This window comes from Carcharodon carcharias, chromosome 9, assembly GCF_017639515.1.
Source record: "Carcharodon carcharias isolate sCarCar2 chromosome 9, sCarCar2.pri, whole genome shotgun sequence".
Classification (NCBI taxonomy): domain Eukaryota; kingdom Metazoa; phylum Chordata; class Chondrichthyes; order Lamniformes; family Lamnidae; genus Carcharodon; species Carcharodon carcharias.
The window spans coordinates 139,206,683-139,216,969 of NC_054475.1; positions in this window are offsets into that span (position 1 = coordinate 139,206,683).

Consider the following 10,287-nt stretch of genomic DNA (forward strand, 5'->3'; position numbering starts at 1 on the left):
GAAGAAAAAAAATACAGTTACTATCTGGTACAATTTCAGTCTCTAATGTAGCTGATCCATAATTTATCAGATGAATTGATGCTTTAGCTGGACTGGTGGTATTGTAAAGCAAAGAATCCTCAGTAAGCTGCAAGGATCTTGTCGTTGAATTGCCAGGAGGTTTGCTCTTAGCTAAACTTGAAGGTGGAACAGGTTAGAGGAGAATTCTTCTTCCACTTTCAAGATACAGTGTTTTACTTTGGCTGCATAGGTGGTTCAATTGCTTTTCAGATGGTGTTTCCAATCTGAACAGCTTTTTTCATTCTTTTACAGGATGTGGCCATTGCTGGCTAGGCCAGCATTTATTGCTCATCCCTAATTGCTCTTGAGAAGGCTGCCTTCTTGAACCACTGCAGTCCATGTGATGTAGGTACACACATAGTGCTATTAGGGAGGGAGTTCCAGGATTTTGAACCAGCGACAGTGAAGGGACAGTGATATAGTTCCATGTCAGGATGATGCGTGGCTTGGAGGGAACTTGCAGGTGGTCATGTTCCCATGCATCTGCTGCCCTTGCCCTTCCAGGTGGTAGAGGTTGCAGGTTTGGAAGGTGCTGTCAAAGGAACCTTGGTGAGATGTTAAAAACAAAAAACTGCAGATGCTGGAAATCCAAAACAAAAACCGAATTACCTGGAAAAACTCAGCAGGTCTGGCAGCATTGGCGGAGAAGAAAAGAGTTGACATTGAGTCCTCATGACCCTTCAACAGAACAGAACTGTTGAAGGGTCATGAGGACTCGAAACATCAACTCTTTTCTTCTCCGCCGATGCTGCCAGAGCTGCTGAGTTTTTCCTTGGTGAGATGTTGTTATTTTTGAAAGAACATGTAGCCAGCCTAGCTGTCTTAATCATGTGACCAGTTATGAATCCAAAATCCTTCATCCATTAAAGGTAGTGGGTTGGGCTGATAGACATTCAGTGTTGTAGCCTTTCACACGTTAAGAGTTTTGAGACAGCCATGGTTTTGTAATTAAATGACCCATTCAATTTAAATTACCCTTTTGAATGTCTTCTGGAAAAATACATTCAGTCAACAACAGTCTGGACGGTCCCTATGTCCCCTGGAGACAGGGGAGTGTTTCAGTCCACAAGAGAATGTGAAGACTACCGACAAGTAGATTGCAGAAGATATTTGCTAAGATGATAACAGGGATTAATGGCTTTACTTGTGAGGAAAGACTCAAAAAGCTTGGGCTGAATTTTGCACATTACAAATAAGAGGAGAACTGATAGAGATGTTCAAAATTATGAGGGTTTTAGATCGTATAAACAGAGAATATCTATTTTCACGAGTCAGTCAGTCAGTAACAGGGGGTTTAAAGGTGATTAAAGGGTTTTTTTTTAAACAGAGGGTAGTCAGGATGTATTGTGCCCCTTCTGAAACAGTGAAAGCAGAAACCATATGCCTTGCAAAAGGAAAATGGAGAAATGTTTAGAAAAAAAATTAAAAGAGGATGGAAAAGGACAGGGGCATGGAATGAAGTGGACAGCTGTTTCATAGAATCAGCAAAGTTATGATGCACAAAAAAGCATCCAACTGTGCTGTAAAATCTTATGATAAAAGTAAGAAAAGGTGTGATGAAAGTACATGCAAACATTTAAACTCTAATGGAAGCGCTTCGAAAGAGGGGACTTCAAATTTACTTTAAAACAATAAAACTAACACCAGGTGTTCATTGCTTCAGCAATTCTGTTGTGGTTGAAGTGATCCTAATAGAGTTTACTGCTTCATTGCAGCTTCAGCAACTTAACGTTTTGTGTAACTTGAACTCTTGGGTACGTGTATGTTTATCAAAGCTGTTCAAAATCCCAAATGACATTTCAGCATGTTTTGACATGCAGACACATACACAGTACACAGTCACTAATTGTCAAAAACTGACTGGCAACATGAAGTTACTCAAATCAGAAGAAATCACTGATATCGGAGCAAGATTAACAGAGTAAAAATAAACTTCAACTCATTGTCTTCACTATCATGAGAACAGAGTGGTGCCTCAAAGACGAGATAAATTCATCAGATTCAAGCTTGCGCCAAGAGATGTTCAGTATAATTCAGCTGCATCTTGTCACTGGTCACAGAGTGATACAGAGTAAAATTTATAATTAATAGTCATTTGGGGCTGGGGTTATAATTGCACAAAATGAAATCAAACAGCAAAAATTCTGACAGTGCCCTCAATAACACTCAATTGAAATGTTCAAAATCTTTCATTGCGTCTTAATTTTATTGCCCTGGTTTCACTTCAAATGTGCAGACCTCATGGTATTGTTCATGATAGGCTGAGGATATGCATTTTTACAATAAAAGGGCATTATCAGAGATGTGTGGTGTAAAGGGACATAGAAAACTCTTTAGAAACATGTTATTAGATATTACATAACACATTTTTAAAAATCTATTTTGCACTGTCTTTATGTTGGGGGGCTGGTTAGCTCAGCTGGCTATCTGGTTAGAATGTGATGCGGAATGACGCCAACTATGCGCTTTCAATCCCCATAACAACTATGGTAATTCATGGAGGCTCTGCTTCCTCACTTTGCCCCATGCTGCAGAGTGGCACACCTCAAGCTACAAGTAGCCAAAATGCCTCTCTAATGGAGAGAGATGTCTATGGTCCCTTGGGACTATGGCTAGATACATGTTGGTGCATGCCTCTTTTATTTTTCCTATATTTGCCATTCTCTTCTTTTTTCCTATTGTTTTCCTTGCGTATGGCATGTTTTCCTTTGCATTTTATCCAAGCCTGTGTATTTTCCAATTAGCTTGCTAATGGTGTCCCTTGTTCCCTGGTCAGCATCTTTCTGTTGGAAATTCTTGCTTTTTGAGTTGGACCAATTTGATTTCAGTTGATTTTCCATGTTGGAGTCATACACTGTTCCGATTATTCTCTTCTTCCTTTCTCAATCCTTTCCTTGTCTTTCTCTATGCCAACTTTTGCCTGCTGTTTGATGTTGATGCTGACTTGTTCCCATCCACGTTCCCTCAGGGTTTCATCTCATATCCTCACTTGTTTGCTTCCCCAAACCTCTTGCATTTCACTGTTCCATGGTGTTCTTACTCTGTACTTTTAATTTCATTATTTTCATTCCTGCTTCCTCATAATATTTATGTGGCTGTGTAAGCGATGCACTATTTGTTCCTCATTTACAAAAAGTAGTTGATTGCTGATGTATAGATGAAGAACATCAATTGCCTGATTTTCAAATTTAAAAAAAAAGTTTCAATGCAACACAGGTATGGACAAACCTATTCATTTGTTGCTCATAAATATTTGGCCTGGTTCTCATTCTAAAGATATTTGTGGGATTCCCAACTATGTAGAAATCTAAAGTGCTTACAAATCCCTTCCTGGCAGGTCATGGTCTTAAGATTTTCTTAAATGGTTGAAGTGCAAAGTAGATTGACGCACAGCCAGGGACAATTCTGTCTTAAAACAGTATCTTTCATGAATGGCTTCTGCTTTCTTTTGGATCAGGTATTTAGGATATAAAATACCCAGTGGCACTTTCAGAGCTAAGAGCTTCCTCAAACATACTGTCAGCAATAGCACGCTGAACTCTACCAGCACCAAGAATAATCATACAGTCATTTGCTGGTTATAGGTTATTGCTGTGAACATTACTGTAGGTTGTTGCTGTGAACATTTCTGCCATTTTCATCAAAATTACTATTTTTATATCAAATGTAGTTATTTATTGATTCTAAAACACTTTTGGTGGAGTAAGAATAAGTTGGTAATCCTGGGCCCTGGATTGCACAAAGAATAAAACCAGTCAGGCCACCCAGCATTGATTTAGGCATGAGTACGAGAAAGACACACCCTCCAAAGTTCTCTCACAAACATCTAGGCACCTGTGCCAAAATTGGGAGAGTTACCCCATAGGCTAGTCAAGCAACTGTCTGACATTGTCATACTCACAAAATCATACCTTACAGCCAATGTCTGTTCTAGATTCTTCCATCATCACCTCTGACAATGTCCTGTCCCACCAGTGGAACAGATGTACCAGAAAGTTGGGGGGGGGTGCGGTGCAGTCAGGAGGGAGTAGCTCTGGGAGTCCTCAACATTGGCTCGAGATCCCATGCAGTTTCAAGACATTATGCCAAACATGGGCAAGAAAACGTTCTGCTGATTTAACACTTACAGCCCTCCTTCAGCTGATAAACATAAGAAATAGGAACAATAGACCATTCAGCCCCTTGAGCCTGCTCCGCCATTCATTAAGATCATGGCTGATTTGTTTTTGTTTTGAATTCCATATTCCCATCTACCCCCAATAACCTTTGATTCCCTTGCCTAAAGATAATCTATCGACCTCCATCTTAAAAATATCCAATGATCCCACATCCACTGCCTTCGGAGGCAGAGCGTTCCAAAGTTGTACAAACCGCAAAAAAGTTTCTAATTTCTGTCCCATAAAGATGACCCCTAATTTTAAAAAAGTGCCCCATAGTTCTGGACTCACCCACAAGAGGAATCATCCTTTCAACGTCTAACTTCTCCAGACCGTTCAGGATCTTGTATACTTCAGTCAAATCACCCCTCACTCTTCTAAACTTCAGTGGAAACAAGGCCAGTCTGTTCAACCTTTCCTCATAAGACAACCTGTTCATTCCAGGTATCAATCTAGTAAACCTCCTCTAAACCATCTCCAATGCATTTAATCCTTCCTTAAATAAGGAGACCAAAACTGCACACACTATTTGAGATGTGGTCTCACCAATACTCTTGTAATAAAGGATAGCATTCCAATAGCCTTAATTACTTGCTGTACCTGCATACTAACTTTTTGTGACTCATGCACTTGAACATCTGGATCCCTCTGCACCTCGGAATTCTGGAGCTGTTCTCCGTTTAAGTAATACTCTGCTCTTTCATTCTTCCTGCCAAAGTGAACAACTTTACATTTTTCCACATTATACTTCATCTGCCAGATTTTTGCTCACTCATCCAACCTATCTATCCATCTGCAACCTCCTTTTGTCCTCTTCACAACATAATTTCCTACCTATCTTTGTCTCATCTATAAATTTAGCTTTCATGCCTTCACTCCCCTTCTACCTCAGCTCTACTATCTGGTTCAATCCCCATATTCCTTTATTCTCTGAGATCACAAATTGATCTCATTCTTGAATATATTGAATGATGGAACATCCACAATCCTCTGGGGGTAGACAATTCCAAAGGTTCACAACCCTCTGGCAGAAAGTATTTCTCCTCATTTCAGCGCTAAATGATTGACCCCTTACCCTGAATTCTAGATGCCCCTATCAGGGAAAATTATTTTTCACTGTCTATCCTGTCAAGCCCCTTCATTTTGTTTTTATTTGCTCACGGGATGTGGGTTTTGCTGGCTGGGCCAGCATTTATTGCCCACCTCTAATTGCCCTTGAGTAGGCGGCAGTGAACCACTGCAGTCTATGTGGTGTAGGTACGCCGACAGTGCTGTTAGGAAGGGATTTTGACCCAGAGACAGTAAAGGGCTGGCGCTATATTTCCAAGTCAGGATGGTGAGTGACTTGGAGGGGAACTTCCAGGTGGTAATGCTCCCATCTGCTGCCCTTCACTTTCTAGACAGTAGTAATCATAGGTTTGGAAGGTGCTGTTTAAGGAGCCTTGGTGAATTCCTGCAGTGCACCTTGTAGATGCTACACATTACTGCTACTATGTGTTGACATTGGAGGGAGTGAATATTTGTGGATGTGGTGTCCTGGATGATGTCAAGCTTCTTCAGTGTTGTGAGAGTTGCACTCATCCAGGTAAGTGGGGAGTATTCCATTACACTCCTACTCTGTGCCTTACAGTTGATGGATATGCTTTGGGAAATTAGGAGGTGAGTTACACATCGCACCATTCCAAGCCTCTGACCTGTTCTTTAGCCACCATATTTATATGGATAGTCCAGTTCAGATTCTTTTCAATGGTAACCCGCAGGGTGTTGATGGTGAGGAATTCAGTGGTGGTAATTCCATTGAAGATCAAGGGGTTGGACTCTCTCTTACTGGAGATGGGATTGCCTGGCACTCATGTGGCACGAATGTTACTTGCCACTTGGCAGCCCAAGCCTGGATATTGTCCAGGTTCTGCTGCATTTGGACATGGACTGCTTCAGTATGTGAGGAGCCATGAATGAACATTGTGCAATCATCAGTGAACATCTGCACTTCTGACTTTATAATGGAATGTCATGAATGGATGAAGCAGGTGAAGATGGTTGGGCTGAGGATAACGTATATATCAATGAGATCTTTGTTATCTAAACTCCAGATATTAACATTACAACTTACTCAGCCTCTCATCATAGGTTCGTGGGATGAGACTGTTGTCTGATCTAGCAAATTCTCGCTCAGGTACCGACAAGGCAAGTATGTATTCATTTAGATGTGGAGACTAAAACTGCACAGTACTCCAGGTATGACTGCACTGAAGCCCTCTACAATTCTAACAAGGCCTTCTTATTCTTCTACTACAATGCCCTTGCCTTCCCAATTGCTTGCTGCACCTGCATATGAAATGTGTTCCTTGCATGTGGACACCCAAACCTCTCTGAACATTAACATGTAACAGTATCACACCTTTTTTAAAAAATGGCTATTCTTACTATCAAGCCTATTATTACTAGACTCTGTTCACTATATTGTATACTACCATATTACCCAGTTAACCTGTCTATATTTCTTGATAGTCTTTGTGTCCTCCCCACAGCTTACATTCCATCTAACTTGGTACTGTCAATAAACTTAGATACAACAGTCTTGGTCTCTTCGCCTAAATCATTTACATGATTCTAAATAGTTTTTACTCCAGCACTGATCCTGTGGCAATCCACTCATTACAGCTTGGCAATTTAAATATGCCCGATTTTTTCCTATTCTCTGCTTAATGTGTCACCAATCCTCCATCCATGCAAATCTATTAACCCTAACTTCAAGAACACTTATCTTGCATATGACCCTTTTGTATAGCACCTTATTAAATGCCTTTTGGAAATCCAAATATACTGCATCTACTGGTTCCCCTTTGTTTACCCTACTAGTTACTTTCTCAAAAAAATGTCAAACACCATTTCCATTTTGTTAAACGTGTCGCTAGGATTTTCCAGGTGCATTATTAAGACTTGCCCAATTATAATTGAGCATTTTTACCAAAAACTTATTTCAAATTAACTGGCTTCTAGCTCCCAGTTTTCTCTCTCCCTTCATTTTGAAATAGTGGAGTGAAATTTGCTAATTTCCAATCCACTAGCACCAGTCGAGAACCTGATTATTTTGGAAGATCATAACCAATGTAGTCCCTAACTCTTCAGTGACTTCTTTTAGATCCCTTGGATGTAAGGTATCAGATCCTGGACATTTGCCAGCAATTCGTCCCTTAAGATTATACAATACTCTTTGCACTGAAATGGATTACCTTAAGTTCCTTACTTATTAGCTCCTTGGTCACCCTGTATTTCTGGGATGTAATTTGTCTTCCACAACGAATGTAGAAAATATTTTCCCGAAGTCTCTGCCACTTCATTATAATTTCTCCTCTCTTTGCTTCTCAGGGACCGACCTATACTCTAGCTACTCTCCTTTTTATATATACTTGTAAAAGCTCTTACAATCTGCTTTTATATTCCTGGCTAGTTTACTTACATTTCTTCCTTCTTGACAACTTTTTGATGGCCCTTTGCTGGTTTCTGAAACACTCCCACTCTTCAGGCTTATTAAGAAATGAGTACACCATCTGACTAGGTGCACCTCCTCTGCCATTCATTAAGATCATGGCCAATCTGATTGTGACCTCAACATAGAAAGAGAATAAAACTTTATCTCTGTCTTCAGTGGAAGACCCCTTATTCTGAAACTGTGTCCCTAATTCGAGATTTCCTCATGAAGGAAACATCCTCTCAGCATGTAACCTGTCCAGCTCGTTAAGAATTTTTTGACTTTCGATAGGGTCATCTCTCATTCTTCTGAACTCCAATGATTATAGACCAAAATAAAAGCAAAAAACTGTGGGCAGCATCTGTGGAGAGGAACACAGTTAACGTTTCGAGTCTGTATGACTCGTCAACCTCTTCTATTTTTACTTAGTTCTGTTGAAGAGTCACATGGCCTCGAAACGTTAACTGTGTTCCTCTCTGCAGATGCTGCCAGACCTGCTGAGTTTTTCCAGGTATTTTTATTTTTGTTTTTTTTATTATAGACTGAACCTGCTCAACCTTTCCTCAAAAGACAATCCCATCATCCCAAGAATTAACCCAGTGAACCTGCTCTGAACTGCCCCAATGAAAGCATATCCTTCCCTAATTACTAAAACCAAAAGCTTAGGTGGTACTCCAGCTGCGGTCTCACCATGCCCTGTACATTTCTAACATGATTCCTAATACTAAATTTTTGAGATTCATTTATAGCAGACCCATATTCCTCTGTAATGCAGCATTTTTAGTCTTTCTTCATTCAAGCAATATTCCTCTTTTCTATTCTTCATACCAAAGTGGACAACCTCACATTTCCCCACCACCCTCTATCTGCAAAATTTTGCAAACTTACTTAACTGTATCCCTTTGCAGGCTCTTTGTCTCTCCTCACAATGCTTTCCTACATATCTTTGTATTGTCAGCACATTTGGCCACCATACCCTCTGTCCCTTCATCCAAGTCATTGACTTAAATTGTAACTAGCAGACTACAGAACTAATTCTGGCACTCCACTAGTTCTAGTTCGCCAAACTGAAAATGTCCCTATTTAAGCTTGGTTTCCTGTTGGTTTGCCAATCCTCAATCCATTGTCGTATATTACCCCAATAACATAAGCTCTTATATTGTGTAGTAAACTTTTGTGGCACCTCATCACATGCCTTTTGGAAATTAAATACATTACATCCACTCCTTCCCCCTTATTGATCCTACATGTTACAACTTCCAAGTTGTCAAAGCATGTTAACGCTCCTAGGTTTTATGATGATTTTCTAGGTCCTGCTACTACTTCCTTAATAATGGATTCTAGCATTATTTCTAATCAAAGATGTTAGGCTAACTGGCTTATTTCCTTTTGTTCAAATCCCTCCTTTCTTGGATAGTGGAATTACACTTATAGTTTTCCAATCTGCTGGGACCTTTCCAGAACCCAGACAATTTTGGAAGATTACAACCAATGCATCCACTCTCTTTTAAGACTTGAGAATGCATGCCATCAGGTAAAGGGGACTTGGCAGCCTTTAGTTATAATAGTTTTAGTAATGTTAGACAGTCTTATTGCAAAGCATGTTCATGGGAAAGCTTTAGAAGCATCCATCTTACCTTCAGATATACAATCTGGTGATAATGAAAACTGCTCTTATCAGTGCATAAGAGTCAGGGCCAGAAGCTGACAGGCAAAAGTTTAGAAATTTAAGGAATAGACAGAACCAGACTAATACTGATACCATGGAACTGAGGAAGGATTAGTGTTCTTGAACATAAAGTAATGCTGAAGCACTCACTCATATAAAAAGAATTGGAAATGGTTTGTGCTGAATGGGAAGACGAGAAACAAAAAGTAAAATGACAAAAACGATATTCTGACTGATCAATGTGATCTAAGTTCTTAGTTCCTGCTTCACCAGGATAACTGAAAATTTAAATCAAGGCAACAAACTTAAAGTTGAAAATAATCCTGCATTTAAACAAGAGGATGACAATTCAGCTGCACGGCTAGTTAAGGCTCTTTACAGATTTGGACATTAAATGACCTGCAGCCAAGAAGAGTTCAAGAGTTTGTGTCTTTGAACTTCCTGTTCAGGTTGTGTTAAAAGGTCAGCACCCTCATGATTTTGCAGTGTACGGTGTTAACAAAGAGTAAAGGAACTATTGAACTCCAGGGGTGTCAGGAATCAATGTCTTTCTTGGAAAAGTTGACCAGGCCAAATCAAGTGTACAATTTTCTAATTCCATACACAGAAATGCTGTAAAACCTACTTAAAGAGAAAGGAGTTTTGCCACAATGAATGAGGGAAAGTGAAGCCACAACAAGTAAAATGAACTCTGTTCAGAATAAAATTGGAAGCCAAGAACTCATGAATTGAACGAAGTCCTAAATGTTACAGGAGATTTGTAACATTATTGGCTTAATCCATCACACCCAAAGACAAACCATTTAATGGTGTCTTCAGCTGCTTCATCAATGACCTTCCCTCCATCAGAAGATCAGAATTGGGAATGTTCACCAATGTTAGCACAATATTCAGCACCATTCACAACTCCTCAGATCCTGAAGCAG